Genomic DNA, 17,239 nt, shown 5'->3' with positions numbered 1-17,239 from the left:
GTGGTGTGTGGTGTGGTGTGTGTGTGTGGTGTGTTGTGTGTGTGTGTGACATGGTGTGGGTGTGTGTGTGTTGTGGTGTGTGTGTGTGTGTGGTGTGTTTGTGTGTGACATGTGGTTGTGTGTGTGTGTGTGTGTGTGGTGTGTGTGTGTGTGTGTGTGTGTGTGTGGTGTTGTGTGTGGTTTTTTTTGTGTGGTGTGTGTTGTGGTGTGTTTGTGTGTGTGGGTTGTTTGTTGTGTGTGTGTGGGTTGGTTGTGTGTGTTTGTGTGTGTGGGTTGTGGTGTGTTGTGTGTGTGTGTTTGTGTGTGTGTGTTTGTGTGTGTGTGTGTGTGTGTGTGTGTGTGTGTGTGTATGTGTGTGTGTGTGTGTGTGTGTGTGTGTGTGTGTGTGTGTGTGTGTGTGTGTGTGTATGTGTGTGTGTGTATGTGTGTGTGTATGTGTGTGTGTATGTGTGTGTATGTGTGTGTATGTGTGTGGGTGTAGTGTGTGTGTGTGTGTGTTGGTGTGTGTAGTAGTGTTGTGGGGTGTGTGTGTGTGTGTGTGTAGTGTGTGTGTGTGTGTGTGACATGTGTGTGTGTGTTGTGTGTGTGTGTGTGTGTGTGTGTGTGTGTGTGTGTGTGTGTGTGGTGTGTTTTCATGCTGAGGAACTGAACCTAGGACTTTGTACAAGCCCTGTCCCATTCAACTACATCCCAACCCCCAGGATCCCTATCTGATGGCATACTCTCAGGCTCATCTCTCTACTTCTACGTTCCTAACATTTTTCTCTCTGATGGGTATTTTCCAGGCCCCTCTTTGAATGAGTAATCCTAGGATTTCCTCTTTTAATGTCATTTCCCAGAATCCTCCTCATGCTGCCATCCCTGCGTATGCCCCATCTCCTTCTGGTGATTTTCTCTTTCCCACTGTGAGTATAGAGAAAAGCAGAGCCACAGAAAGACACACCCATTCCTGTAAAGCAGAAAAAGAAGCCAGAGTCTGCAGAGTGAGCCCATGAAATCTGCCAATACAGTAATTACTTTTTAAAGTGCCACTCCTTCCCCAACACCGAGAGCCACCTCATTCAAGCAAGAGATATAGATCTCGGTTCACTCGTCCTTTCTAACTGAGGAGTCTTGGGAAGTTTCAGGAGGTAGCTCGGTGACGGAGGTCCCTCCTGTGATGACTTCTGTGGCACTCCTTCCCATCTCCTCGGGTTTCAGAACAATTTACCCAAGAACAAAGCCAACCACGCCTGCTCCCCCATGTAGAGAATACATGGACCCATTCTAAGACTCTGACACCTACCCTCTCCCCAACAAACAGACGCCTGACATTTTTGCACATGCTTTTGTTAAGGTAAAAATACTGAGTGAAACAGAAGAAATACGAGTTTAAAATATTCAAAATCCTTAGTGTTTCAGACCAAAGTCTCTCCCTAGCACCCCAACACCCACCCAAGCCCTCTAGTCACCCGTGAAATGGAGGGACACGCCATGTCCAGGAGGTTGGCTAGATGACAGCAGACTCTCTCCACTACTCCAGTCACTCACTGAAAGCTTCTTGACTGAGTCCTTATCATACACCGGGCATGGACTTCTGCTCTGACAGGGCTGCCTGCTTGCAAGTGCTCTGTCCATAGGGTTCTGACAGACTCAGACATTCAGCAACAACCACAAATGTGATTTTGCAAAGTGTGGTGACCTCAGTAAAGGGAAAGGCCAGGTTGGGTCTATGCTAGGGTGGGCCTGCTACAGAGTCTTCACGGTTCCTGGCCCTAGGCTTTGCTTGTTATAAATTCCCAATAAATTAAGTATCTGGATTTCCTTCTGAGCTCTCAAACATGGGGGCAACTAACCAGGGTGGGGTGGGTGAAACGGGGAAGAGAGGGCCAGGGAAGGACCACGTCCCACACAACTGTGCTGAGGTAGGAAGGTGCGAGACTACTTAAAACTAAGAAAAATGCTCAAGTCCAAGTGGATCAAGGACCTCCACATCAAACCAGATACACTCGCACTAGTAGAAGAAAAAGTGGGGAAGAGCCTTCAACACATAGGCACAGGAGGAAATTTCCTGAACAGAACACCAATGGTTCATTCTGTAAGATCAAGAGTCAACAAATGGGACCTCATAAAATTGCAAAGCTTCTGTAAGGCAAAGGACACTGTCATTAGGACAAAACAGCAACCAACAGATTGGAAAAAGATCTTTACTAATCCTACATCCAATAGAGGGAAAATATCCAAAATATTCAAAGAACTCAAGAAGTTAGACTCCAGAGAATCAAATAATCCTATTTAAAATGGGGTACAAAGCTAAACAAAGAATTCTCAGCTGAGGAATATCGAATGGCTGAGAAGCATCTAAAGAAATGTTCAATATCCTTAGTCATCAGGGAAATGCAAATCAAAACAACCCTGAGATTCACCTCACACCTGTCAGAATGACTAAGATCAAAAACTCAGGTGACAGCAGATGCTGGTGAGGATGTGAAGAAGAGGAACACTCCTCCATTGTTGGTGGGATTGCAAACTGGTACAACCACTCTGGAAATCAGAGTGGAGGTTCCTCAGAAAATTGGACATTGCACTACCTGAGGACCCAGCTATACCTCTCCTAGGCATATACCCAAATGATGTTCCAACATACAACAAAGACACATGCTCCACTATGTTCAAAGCAGCTGAAGGACCAGGAAAATTCAGACTCCCTAGCAAACAGAGTAGAACCAAAAATGTAGGTTAGCTAGTTCAGCAACTCTGCTCCAGGAACTAGCTGACCATAGAACTGATAATTACACCAGCTGGTTCAGCAACTTTCTCTCAGGAACTAGCTAACCATAAAGTTAGATTAAAATCTTAAAGAACAATCTTGAGAAACAGGAAGCTTCTTCCAGAAACTAGCTGACCATAAAGTTAAACAATCTTGAGAAACAGGAAGCTCCTGCTTGTGATTTTTCACTGGTATTCTTGACATTTTCCAATGACGCCCTCCCTACCCCCTTGGGTTGTAGTTTTTTCCTTTAAATACCTCTTCTCCTAGCCACTCTGGGTTGAACTCCTCTGCCCCTGTGTGGGATACGAGTCTCGACCCCAGTGCACTGGTTCCTATCGATAAACCTCATGTGATTACAGCAAGGACGGTCTTACGTGAGTTCTTGGGGGATCACGTCATCCCAAGACTTGAGTGAGGGTCTCCTTGCTTCAGGGGTCTTTCAGCAGCCTTATTTATAATAGCCAGAAGCTGGAAAGATCCCAGATGTCCTTCAACAGTGGAATGGATACAGAAAATGTGGCATATCTACACAATGGAGTACTACTCAGCTATTAAAAACAATGACTTTATGAAATTCATAGGCAAATGATGGAACTAGAAAGTGTCATCCTGAATGAGGTAAAACACACATGGTATGCATTCACATGGATATTAGCCCAAAAGCTCAGAATACCCAAAATATAATCCACAGACCACATGAAGCTCAAGAAGAATGACCAAAGTGTGATGCTTCAGTCCTTCTTAAAAGGAGAAACAAAAATATAGGAGAAGATATGGAGACAAAGTATGGAGCAGAGACTGAAAGAATGGCCATTCAGAGCCTGCCCCACCATAGGATCCAGCCCATATACATACAGCCACAAAACCCAGACAATATTGCTGATGCCAAGAAGTACATGCTGACAGGAGCCTGATCTAGCTGTCTCCTGAGAGGCTCTGTCAGAGCCTGACAAATAGCATTGGCTGAATGCTAGCAGCCAACCATTGGACTGAGAACACAGTCCCCACTGGAGGAGTTAGAGAAAGGATTGAAGGAGCTGAAGGGGCTTACAACCCCATAAGAACAAAAATACCAACCAACCAGAGCTCCCATGAACTAAACCACCAACCAAAGAGTACACATTGACAGACCTACGGCTCCAGCTGCATATATAGCAGAGGATGGCTTTGTTGGGTACCAATGGAAGGAGAAGCCCTTGGTCCTGCCCCCTCCCCCAGTGCAGGGGAATGTCAGGGTGGGGAGGCAGGAAGGGGTGGGTGGTTGGGTGGTGGAACACCCCTCATACAAGAAGTGGGGGGATGGGATAGGGGTTTATGGACAGAAACTGGGAAAGAGGATAACATTTGAAATGTAAAAAACAAAATATCTAGTTAAAATAAAGAAGAAAAAAATGGATCAAGGTGGCTGGTGGGCAGAGTACCAGAGTACACAGTGGCAGGCCCATGGTCAGGAGCCACTAGGACCAGCAGACTCATTCTAAGTTTCCAGAACCAATAACTGGTCATGAATACTTACATATATATACATATATATATATGTGCATATATATTTACATGAATACTTATACAATATATCACTTATACTATATATATGCATGAATATATATATATATATATACATATATATACATCTACATGAATACTTAGTTTGCCCACAACTCCACTAACATGTATTTAACTCTTCAACAGTGCTAGAGACTGAGAAATCTGAGAGTCAGGCCTGCCTCTGCAAAGGCTGGGATCTTCTGCTGCAACCAGGCTGCACTTTCACCCAGAGCCTCTCCTGGGCTCTTCTCATGATGCCAAGCCTCATTTTCTCTGCCTACTTCCTTTAGTCCTGTGCCTCCAACCACCACTGGGGCTGCACCTTCACTAATAACCTCTCCAGGCCGCTCACAGTGCTCAGCCTCGACTGCTCTCCATGACTCCCCTCATGCCTTCAAAACCAGCACCAGCAGGGTGATTCTCATACGGCCACGTTCAGCCGTCAGCACAAGGTTCAGCCTTGGCTACCTCTGGAGCACAGCCTCTGTGTGCTGACCCTGAGGAAACACCTCCTAGATTTCATCTCAATGCTCCTGGTCTCTTCTTAATCACCGCTAATCTCTCAGCCCCAGGTGACTAGCATAGATTGTCCCGGTAAAGCAAAGGTTTTACTTTGGTGGTTTTGGGCTCTCACAGCTGATTCTGCAGCCCCAGCAGCTGACCAGCAAATTCTCAACTCAAAATGGCAGTTGGCCCTGACAGTCTTTAAGGGACTCTCAAACTTCCCTCTGGGAACTTCACAAACCAGGTCTCCATATCTGTGTTGCACTCGACATGCTTACCTTCTAAGCTCCCACAGAGCAGCTCACTGAGGTCTGAAACACTTAGTGGCTTTTCCAGCCTAAAGTTCTAAAGTCCTTCCACAATCCTCCTCACAACATGGTGAGGTCTTTCACAGCAATAGCCCATAATCCTGGTACCCGTTTCTGAACTAGCTGCAGTTACTCTTGCTGTGATGAAACACCATGGCCAAAACAAACTTCAGGAAAGGGGGTTTATTTGACTTACACTTACTGTTCATCATTGAAAGTCAGGACAGGAACTCAATCATGGCAGGAACCTGGAGACAGGAACGAATGCAGAAGCCACGGAGGGATGCTGCTTACTGGCTTGTTCCCCATGGCAGGAACCTGCAGCTGATGCAGAAGCTATGGAGGAGTACTGCCTACTGGCTTGCTCCCCATGGCTTGCTCAGACTGTTTTCTTATAGAACCCAGAACCACCATCCCAGGGATGGCTCCACCCACAATCACTAATTATGAAAATGCCCTACAGGCCTGCTTAGAACCTGATCTTATGGAGGCAATTTCCCAATTGAACCTCCTCTTAGATGACCGTGACATGTGTCAAATCACACATGTGTACACCTCCAAGTCACTGCTACAATGCATGCACGAACAACACCCTCAGGACTCAGATACCCCTCTGCATGCACCTGTGGTTTCCATGGTGACTTTGAGGATACAATCCTATGGACCCACACACCTTTCAGCCCAGCAGAGTTTCTCCTGTGAACACTACCTTGAGCTTCTAAATGAGGGAGATTAAAATGGAGGGTTAGCACAGGTCCCAGCAGGCTAGGCCAGCCTAGCATTTGGTGCATAAATAAAAGAATCCCTGTTTTCCTGGGTCAGATGGCAGGCAGTGCAGGTATCACAGAGGATGGCACTGGTAGGGTGAAAGGAGCTAGGGCCACCAACTGGGTGGGTCAGGGATGATGCCAGGGCAACCTCAGTGTGAATGCGACCCAAAGGCAGCAACTCGTACCTCACTGCCTCACTCAGTGTCACAGAACCGAGACGTCCACCTTTGGACTCTCAGCACAGTGCTCTGACGATTAGATCACCCTACTATAAAGAGAGCATTTGTCAGGCTAGAGAATGAGATAACACAGGTGCCCTCAATTTCTTTCACCTGGTGACATCACTAGATGCGTAAATATCCAAGGAGAGAAATGAAGAAGACTTGGAGAATGCCATGTCCCCCTGTGAGAGAGAACAACGTCAGTTTGGGGAAGGAAAATGTGCTGCTTGCTTAGTAAAAACTTTCAGGATAAGATGGCTCTAGGGACCACTAACCCATTGACACTGACTCTTGGGTTTTTCTCCCTCCATTAATTTATTTATTCATTTTACATCCCCTCCAGGTCCTCCCTTACAGCCCCTCCCCCTCCCCTTCTCCTTTGAGAAGGGCCCCCCTGGGTATCAGCCCACCCTGGCACAGCACGTCACTGCAGGACTAGACCCATCCTCTCCCACTGAGGCCATATAAAGCAGCCCAGTTAGGGGAATGGGATCCACGGGCAGGCAACAGATCATGGACAGCCCCTGCTCCAGTGTTGGGGAATCCACATGAAGACTGCACATCTACTACACACATGCAGGGGGCCTAGGTCGAGCCCTTGTATGCTCTTCGGTTGGTGGTTCAGTCTCTGGGAGCCCCAAAGGGTCCAGGTTAGTTTTCTCTGTTGGTCTTCTTGTAGAATCCCTATCCCCCCTGGGTCCCTCAATCCTTCCCCCAACTCTTCCACAAGACTCCCCAAGTTCTGTCTGCTGTTTGGCTGTGGGTCTCTGCATCTGTTTCAGACAGTTGCTGGGTGGAACCTCTCAGAGGACAGATATGCTAAGCTCCTGTCTGCAAGCATAACAGAGTCTCATTAGTAGTGTCAGGGATTGGTGCTTGCCCATGGGATGGATCTCAAGTTGGTCCAGTCATTGGCTGACCATTCCCTTGGCCTCTGCTCCATCTTTACCCCTGAACATCTTATAGGCAGGACACATTTCGGGTGGAAGATTTCGTGAGTGGGTTATGTCTTTATCCCTCCACTGGGAGTCCTGGCTGGCTACAGGAAGTGGCCACTTCAGGTTCCATATTTCCCACTGATAGGAGTCTCAGCTAGAGTCACCCCCATAGATGCCCTGGAGCCTCCCTGATCCCAGAAAACTCTGATTCTTTCTCTTGCTCTCTTTGGTATTCTTAGCAGTTAGGACCTGGCATTAGGCTGGGTTACTTCATAACTGCAGTGTGGCTAGAAGTTCTCATTGATCAAACTGTTGTCGTACTAAATCTAAACCAATCACAGCAAAGGAGAATGAGAACAGAGTGACTTAACAAGACCATTCCTGACCCCTGCGGGTCTCTAGACAACATCAGCCAGGAGGAAGGGGACATAGAATTTGAATTAAGGAGCCACTCATTGGCTTGTGCCTAAGTATCTCTCCTTTTTAAAATTTAATTTGTGTCTGTGCGTGCATGCGTGCGTGTATGTGTGTGTGCGCGTGCGCGCATGTTGTTATATATCAGGGAGATGTGCATGTGTGCGTGCAAACAGAAGCTCCAAGTCAGCCTCAGCTGTGATTCCTCCACCTTGTTTTAGTTTTGATTGTTCGAGGCAGGGCCTCTCATTGGCTTAGCTTACCTCCAATTCATCCAGACGGCCTGGCTGATGAGCCCCTCGTTCCTCCTGTCTCCACCTCCCCAGTCCTGGAATGGTGAACATTCGTGCCCATGTTTTATAGAGTGGGTTCCGGGGCTCGAACTCAGATCTTTGTGCTTGCTAGCTGGGTTCTTTACTAAGCTGTCTCCCCAGCCGCAGGCGTTCCTTGTGGCCCCACTACACTGTCTCATTTTCCATCACTAGGATGCAAACTGCACAGGTGTCACAAAGATGGTCAGCCGCTCCACGGCAGCAGGCAGGTCCTGTGGGGCTGATTATCCAGCCGGAAATCCCACTTTGTTTCCTTGGGTGGAAAAGGCAGATTCCAATGCATTCCGCTCCCCCAGGGCGTTCAGCTGCTCTGCTTCACTCTACAACGGCTGGCCCTCCTAGGAGCTTGCCGCATATCATAAATGAAAACGAAAGCGGGGAGAGATTTCTGGGGTATTTGTCCTTCATATCCCGGGGCAGAACCTGAATTGATTTACCTGGAACAACATCCCAGCTTGCAAAGCCTGGTAGAAGCTCCCGGTGCTACAAAACCAGCTAATAAACAGAACCAACCCAAACCTGGCCTCAAGCCCAGCTGTGCCTCCCTGCCTCCTCTCTGATCCTCCTCTGCAGTCATTTCCCCTATATCCTAAATGGTCGCCGCCCCCACCACTGCCACTCCCCTCTGCACGGCCCATTCCCTCCCCACTGAAGCCCTCCTCCAAACAGAAGCACACCTGTGGAATCCATAAGCCTCCAGCGCATTCCCTTTGCCTGTATGAAGAAGCCCCTGAGAGGACACCACGCCATGGGTGCCTACACTACCATGTGGTCAGCTTTACCCTTACATACTGCCCTTGAGACGTACGGGCCCCCAAGGCCTTTCTGGACCACACCTCACAACTCACAGGTGCCGTTTCTGGCTTCCTGCAGCCTCATCCTTCCTAAGTCTCATCCTACCCACACATGTAAGTACTTGATATGTGATGGTCTGCCCCTAGTGTGTGCCCAAGGAGGAACATGCAAGGGGTCTCCCTGGCAGGTACAGGTCATGCATTCTATAAGAAGAGCATCAAACAGGCCCAGGTTCCAGAGGAGGCAGGGACCTGCAGGCGTGGCGCGGCCACCTTTCCTCTGGGCTCCAGTGGAAACAGGGACCTGCAGGCATGGCTGCACCTTTCCCCTAAATCCAATGGCATGGCGTGGCCACCTTTCCACAGAAAGCCCCAAACTACCAAAGAATCTTAAGTCGAACGGGCCCCCTAAGGCCACCTGTTCAGGCAGAAGGAGCTTGGGTCGGTTAGCAGTTGGTGGGGTTGGCTGGAACCCTTCTTCATGTACGCAGATTACCTGGTGCTTGCTTGTGGCACCTCCCACTCATCCAAGGCCCGGGCAGCACTGGTGTAATTCATCCTGTGATGCTCCGTCTGAACTTAGCTTTTTGGGGATGGTTTAGTGAAGGTCGTAGAGACGTTCCTCGGTCGCAGGAGTTCCTGTCGCAAAGGACAGGTACTCCTCTTACAGAGAGCTCTTTGGTGACTGCGAAGCCCCATAGACAGCGGAGTGCTTTCCAGTCCAGCATCTGTTTGACATAATATCTGCTGTATTATTATCCCCCCCACCCCCAGCTTTTTGACTGGGTCTCTGCCATGTAGCTCATGCGGTCTTTAAACCTGGAGTCCTGGTATTTCTCTGCCTGCTAAGTGCTGGAATTACTGGCGTGTGCCACTACGCCAGGCTACATAAACAAGTTCTGTTTGAAAATTGGCTCCTCGTAGCACTGGTATTTCTCTTTTCCAAACAATAATAGGGTTGCTTGTTAATAAGATCCAAGGAGCACTTTCTCACAGAGCTATGGAGACGAGTGATTGGCCGTCTTTATTGAGCGTATGTGTATCCTAAGCATGGGTCCAGGGCAGGCGCAGGGCTTTGTGTCTGTTAGAATTCCATGCCGCTGTTGCCCTCATTACGAGGTAATGCTCGTTGGACAGTGGGACAGTGGGACAGTGGGAACTACTGGGGGTAGGGGAGAGGTATCCCAAACTACAGATGGGCACAGATTTCAATTCCGGAGGCAATCACTACATGCCAGTCTCTTGCCAGTCTCATGCTAAGTGCTTTTATGTGACTGTCCCTGCTACCCTGCTGGCTATGCTATGAGATAGGAATGTGTGCCTTCCAATAGGTAAGAAAGTTGGGTGCAAGAAGGTGGGTGACTTATTCAAGTGCTGATGGGGAAACTGAAGCTAAACTGGGGACATCTGGCTCTAAGCCCTGGGAACCCTGCCCCCCCCACCCCCCCCCCCCACCCCCCCCCCCACCAGACCCCAGACCGATTGAGAGCAATGCTTTTGTGCACATTGGGCACAGAGGCTCGGCCTGCTCTCCACAGCACTCAGTGTGTAGGGGTCAGCTGAGTGCCTGTGCGGTTGCCACAGTCCCTATAAATACTGATGAGTGTGCAGGGGGACTCAGGTGCCCCATCAGCTGTAGGATTGGGGCCGGCTGAGAGAGCCCAAGGCGTTTCTAAAGATGTTAGTTTCTGAGTAATAATAGGCAATTATCAAAAGGAAAAAACGGGCTCCTGCTCCATTAACAGCAGGCTGCTTAATGCAGGGTCATAAAAGGCTTTTACAGCTTCTGAGCCGAACACACAAGTTCTCCCTTTGAAAAAAAGAATCCCCCACCAAGTGTGCGGCCTCCCAACAGTCCCCAGAGATTTTTTTTTAACCATTAATTCTTTAGATATAACTGCATCTGCTTGTTTTCCGTCGTTTCTTCAAGAAAACTGGTACACGAAGACCGTCTGTTCAAAGACAACTTTAGAAATGAAATCTGCTGTGGGATCGCTGCGATCCACCCCCTCAATGGCCTCTGTTTCTGGTGGAAAGAACTCAGAATCGCTCATCTTTCTTTCTTGTCTCATCTGCTCCCAAATGCTAAAGCCTTAAGAGACCTGGGGTCCTGCCCGGCTGGGTGAAGAGGAGGGGGAAGCAGGGATGGGGTGCAGGACCATCCCAGCCTGCAAATCTCATCACCCTGCCTGATAAGCACCCAAAACAGCTCTCCATCACTAATGGAGACAAACAAGAACAAAGTAAGATGGCATATATGTATGAAAAATGCCATAATGAAATCCAGTATTTCATATGCTAACTTACGATTTTAAAAAGAAAAAGATGTGGGGGGTGGGTTTGCTGGTTAAGGAAATGTCTCAACAGGGTAAAGGCACTTGCCACTGACACCAAGGCTGACAACCTGGGTTCAATCCCCCAAACCCGAGTGATGGAGAGAACCTTCTCTTGCAAATTGTCCTCCAACCTCCACCCTCAGGCTGTGCATGAACACACATACATGCATACATGGCTAACTCTGCTCCCAAGCTGCCACTACCTCTTCTTTTGTTTGGTTTGGTTTGGTTGGTTTTTGGACAAAGGCTGACTATATAGCCATGGCTAGTTCAGACTCCCGCTCTCGAGAGTCCGTCTCCATTGCCACCCACAGCACTGGGGTTACACAGGCACCTCACAATGTCTGGCGGTTACCTGGGAGCTGGGGATCCAGACTCACGTTCTCGTACTTATGTGACAGGCACTTTATCAACAGAGCCGTCTCCTCAGCTGCCAGACCCTTCTTGAAAGGCAATCTGAGTAGCATATGTCTGTATCAGCTACAATGTCCAAACCCTAAGGGAAAAAAGGAAAAAGAAAAACACTCCAGTGAGAACAGACACAATTTTGAACAAATAGTAATATGTCATATGTTCCTCCACGATGATGAGATAATTCTTCACAGGCTGGAGAGGAGCATCATGGCAGAATCCTAGAATCCCATCCCGACTCTTCCTGGAATGGTGTTAATGCATGAACTCATAGGTCCAGGGCTAAAACAGAGGAATTACACTAGATGCCCACCTGTAGTATAAAATGAAGCCAGCATTTCAAGTCTCTGCTGAAAAGGTCAGCTTCTTTTAAAGTAATATCCCTTTGTTTGTGCTTTGACAATTTTGTATGTGTAAACAATGTATCTTGATAGTATCCACCCAGTACCTTCCCCATCTCCACTCCATCAGACACTCCCAAACACATAAGATCCATGTGTTTTAAACTTTAAAAAAAAATATTGTTATTACTGTTTGCCTATATGTATGCATTCTTAGTTTCTACATAGCCCAAAAGACAATGTAGGATCCCAGGAATAAGTTATGGATGGTTGTAAATGGTCATGTGGGGGCTGGGAATTGAACCAGCCAGTGCTCTTTGTCAGGGTAGAAATCTTGGCTCCCATTCTGACAAACCACACCGGGTCAACACAGTTCCACATGGAGAGGTTTGATGAAAGGACAAGACAAGGGAGAAGGACTAGAGAGAGAAGAGTAGAAGAGGAAAAGAGTAGAGGCCGGCCATGAGCATGTGGAGAGAAGGGGGGGGGGAACGGGGAGAGAAGGGACAAAGGGGAAAGAGGGAAAGAGCAAGAGTGAGGAGGGGGCAAGCAGCCCCTATCATAGTGTCAGGCATACCTGAATGTTGCCAGGTAACTGTGGGGCATTTCTGGCTGTTTCCAGGTAACTGTGGCGGGTGGAGCTTAGACAGAATGCTAACACTCGTAACCACTGAGCCATCTCTCCAGCCCCAAGAACAGCTTTTTAATAAGTGAAATGGGTATGCATAAACATTAGACTAATACAAGACAAGGTCCATTTCTCCTGAATATATACTAACTGGTTAAGAGATACACTGCAAATAGAGAACACAAAAGTCTTCATATGCTGTAGAACAAAACATGGGTAAAGTCCAAACCTGGACAGATGAATAGCTTTCTTAACAATGCTTCAGCCATGTGGGGTGTGCACACCCCTAATCCCAGCAGTTGAAAGGCTGGGGCTGTGAAGTACAGAGTCAGAGTAGCCTGGGCTACATAGTGCGATCTTGTCGGAAAGCAAAATGCCAACTGTGTTTCTGTTGTTGTGATAAAACCATGACCTGGGCAATGTATGGAAGAAAGATGGTGGGGAGAGGTGGCAACAAGCAGTGGGCACGGCACCAGGAAGTGGAAGCTCAGAGAGCGTGTCTCAAACCGCAAACACAAACCAGAGAAAAGGAACCGGAAGTTCTCTGAGATTTAAACTCCCAAAGCCCGCCTCCTAGTGACACACTTCCTCCAGCAAGTCCGCAGTGCCTAAATCTCCCCAGAGAATCATCAGTTCGGTTTTGAAACCAAGGGTTCAAATGTCTGAGCCCACGGGCAACATTCCTCACTCAAACCATCACACAAACAACAAAAAAGCAGTAGCTCAAAATCCAGAAGCAACAAATAAAATGGATGAAAGATTAACTCAAGTACATTTTTTAAAAATTAAAGCTTCTACACATAAAAAAGGAGTCAAGTCAGATAGGTGTGGTGGCTCAGGCCTGTGAGCCCAGCCACCCTAGAGGTGGAGGTAGGAGAAACTGGAGTTCAAAGTTTGACTCATCTATGTATACAGTTCAAAGCCAGCCTGGGTTTCTTGAGACCCTGTCTGAAGTAATTAATTAAACACATACATAAGCAAACAAGATTTTTTTAATAAATCTGAGGGATAAGGTTTTCCCTCAAAGGCAAGACAGACACCCAATGTCACTGTCGCAGCCCTATCCTAGTGGAAGACTGGGAGAGATTCAAACACTGATCAAATGAATTGGATGGCAGTTACAGATAGATCAGACATGTTATAGCATGGATTCTGTACCCTACATATGGGCATTTGTTAATAAGGAGACGGTTGATCTAAGAAAGGAAAGTGGGTATTTGTTTATTTATTTAATGATGTGTATGTGTACATATATGTGTGAGTCTACAGGTATGGACATGGACGTGTGTGTGGGTACCTGAGTCAGACCCCGTGGAGCAGAGTGACAGGTGTTTGTGAACCACGTGATGTGAGTGCCGGATTCCAATGGATACAATTTAGCAGCAAGCACTCAGGACCGCAGCCATCTGTCCAGCCCCCTGTACTTAGAGTATTTTTCAAATTAAAGGAAAGCCATAAAATATTAACTATTGTTACTTACAGGAGAGCTGTGGGGAGGCGAAAACAAAGTTAGAAGTCCTTGAATATGCCTGTTTTATAGCTTTTTGATATAAATATTTTACATCTTTTAAAGTAACATAAGGCTCCCAAGAGCATTCCTTTCAAATCAACAGCAGAATGAACCCCACAAATCTCACTGTTCCTGGGGCATAGCCTCTCCTTGGGCCAGTCAGTAACCCATCTGGTTTTAAAAAGCAGCCCTTGGGTCTTAGCCACCCACCTAGTGGGTTGGAACCTCTGAACAAAGGAGCTGGGGGGAAAGTGTAAAGCTTTTGCTTTTCCTATTGTTGGCAGAAAGTACTGTACTGAAACTATTATGGAACCCCTGTGCGAGGGTTTTGCAGGATAAGGGTGGGGTGGGGTGGGGTGTAGAGGGAGTCAGTGGATCTTGAGTTCTTTGGAATAGAATGAGGAGGGGCAGATGTAAGACCCACAAGCTTAACAAAAATGGTGCAGGTCTGTAATTTGCTGGCTCTCCCCACTGAAAACAATGACTAATCCTGGAGTAATAAGCACCCAGCACAAGACTGTGGTCCTAAGTACTAATTCCTATCAAAGTGAGTCAGGGATCCTTAGAGAGGGATTTCCAGGCAGGACGGAGCATCTGGCCATTCCAGAGGACCGGAAGTTATCAGGGAAAACTGGGGCCAGGGAGAGCAGGACTGCAGAGTGAGCCTGAAAGGACGACTATTGGCCAATGATGAGTTTGAACATCAATGTGATTCCTAATTTCAAAGGCTTAATGGGCATCCGTTAGGTTTGAGTCAGTAGATTACAATGGTGGTAAAGAAAAAAAAAACCCAACAACTGAAAGGATGGCTGAGTGGGAGACATTGGAATATGTCCCCCACCTACACAGTGATTGCTCCTGCAGCTGCAGTCTGTCCCATAAAGCTGAGCTTCAGGGGAAGGCTTAGAAGGTAAGCATGGCTCATAATAATCAAGTTCAGCTCTTAGTGCAAAGCAACCACCGTAGGCCATGTAGGTAAGCGAGGACGTGCCCCCAGAGCGCCTTGTACAACGCCCGCAGGACCCAGGGTAGACACAGGGACCCTGTCCTTTACAGGGAAGGATCTGATCCTTAGCACAGAGACAGAAAAGTAAAATGAACTCTGTGGAGCTGGAGCGGTGGTTCAGCAGTTAAGATCAGTTGCTTTTCTTTGCTAAGGACCCAAGTTCACTTCCCACGGCCACACAGTGGTTCAAAACCACCTGTGACTCGAGCTCCAGGGATTCGTTATGTCTGGCCTCTGAGGGTAGCAGCATTCACATGTGCATACCCACATATATGTACACACATATACACATGCTTTGGGTTTGGTTTTTTTTTATTTATTTATTTTTGTTTTGTTTTGTTTCTCAAGACAGGTTTCTCTGTGTGTAGCCCTGGCTATCCCGGAACCTCTCTTTGTAGACCAGGCTGGCCTCAAACTCAAGAGATTCACCTGCCTCTGCCTCCGGATCGCTGGTATTAAAGGGATGTGTCACCACCGCCTAGCTTGATTTTTCATTTTTAAGTTCCCAGGAAGGAGAGGCTCTGATGTCCGTGTCACCCACTGTAAGACTCAAATGTCCAGTCTATAACCAAAACCATTGCAAGGCGTGCAGAGCGGAAGTGTGATATATTCAGAGGACACAGCTAAATAAGCTTCCTCTGAGAAAGACCTGACGCCGTCTCCTAAAGCTCAGGGAGCATCCCGGAAGTCAGGGTGGGAGGAGCGCCTGGGAAAGAGGACTCCTGGACAGTCACGGCCACCGTACTCATGATCACGCAGCTACCTGCCCAAGACCTATACAAGTCTAAGCCTATCAAAACTCCAGCACAGACAGGGGAGTGGCTCACCAGGCTCCACCTCCCGTGAGGAGTTATTGGCAGGCGACTGCTGCCGGAGTCACTTTTCTTCAACTGGTAAGTTACCCGAACTCTAATATCCAGCCCATACCCTTACACATGCGAGCAGCCATTAAACTCAGTGGGTCATTAAGAAAAGGGTAAGGAAAGTAGGAAAGGGTGTGTTGGGAAGAAGGGAGAATCAGGGAGGTGGATATGATCAAAGTGCACTGCAGATATGCACGGAATTGCCACGAATAAATATTTTAGGTTATTATTTGACAGAGGAAAAAAGAATAAATAAAAAAAAATGATACCAGGGCTAGCAAAGTGGGTTGCAGGGTAAAGATGACTGTTGCCAAGCTTGAAGAGCAGAGGTGGGGCTCAGTAGCACTTCAGCAGTAAGCGGATGCTGAGATACTTCTGAACACCGCACCTGAGAGCACTCAGACAGGCGCCTGTGGCATTTTGTAGATTCTTCCTCCTCCCCCACCCCCCACCCCCGTCTTTTGAGACCATAGTTTTGTCTCCTTTAGTCTGTCCACACAGTGACTTACGCTCGTTTATTTTAAATGTCCAATCAGCTTCTCACTCCTGGGAGAAGTCAGTCTCCTAGAACCATCCCCATTAACATTATCACTGAACTCGATTTGCTGATAGCTTCGTACGTTGGTAACGAAGGATGCTCATCTGCAGGGCTGTTTTCGCTGAAGGACTTCGTCCGGTTTCACTATCATGGTAAAGTTGGCCTCTCAAGACAAACGAGGGTGTTTCCCTTGTCACATGTCTACAAGAGATAGTATAGAATTGACTTTATGTTACTTCTGTTGGCTAGAATTTGTCAGTAAAACCATCTGATCCTTTAACTCTAACTTTATAAATCAATTTCTTTAATAAAGTAGGCACTTAGAGTACGTGCAAGTAGTTTATTTCTTCTTGAATAGTTTTTAAGATTTATCTATTAGTCCATTTTACATGTCTGTGTACCACATATGTGCAGTTCCCACAGACGCCAGAAGTGGGCGCGGGATGTCCTGGAGCTGGAGTTCACAGATGTTAAACCACTTGTGGTTTTGGAAATCAGCTCAGATCCTCTGGAAGAACCCCCAGTGTTCTTAACCACTGAACCATCTCTCTGGACCTTGTAAATAACTTTTGATGGGTTTTGTCTTCCAAGGAATTGGTCAATTTTATGTACGTTGTCAGGCCTTGGAATCCCTGAGTATCTGTAGGGTCTGTAGTTATTCCCGTTGCTCCCATACTGGGTTTTAGAATTCTGCGTATCTTAAAATACTTTTAACTGATAAGAATAAAACATGTGTGGTATCCAGTGCTTTTCCCTGTGTGTACTTTATGGAATTGTCTAAACCCTGGTGAGTAATGAATTCATTGTTTCACTGTTTTCCTCTTTGTCAGCAAGAACATCAAGAATATAACTCCTGAGTGATTTCATTGCTACTGACTATAATCACTGTGTTAAGCTTCCTTTTTTTTTTTTTTTTTTTTTTTTTTTTTTATAGATTGGTGAGTAGAGTTAGGATCTTATCAGTCCTGCAGATCCATCCAAAGCCCCCGCTTTAGGCCTCACTAAGTTCACTCCATTATCTTCACTGA

The sequence above is a fragment of the Rattus rattus genome, chromosome 7 (genome assembly GCF_011064425.1).
Source record: "Rattus rattus isolate New Zealand chromosome 7, Rrattus_CSIRO_v1, whole genome shotgun sequence".
NCBI lineage: Eukaryota > Metazoa > Chordata > Mammalia > Rodentia > Muridae > Rattus > Rattus rattus.
Note: the sequence above shows the minus strand (reverse complement) of the source record.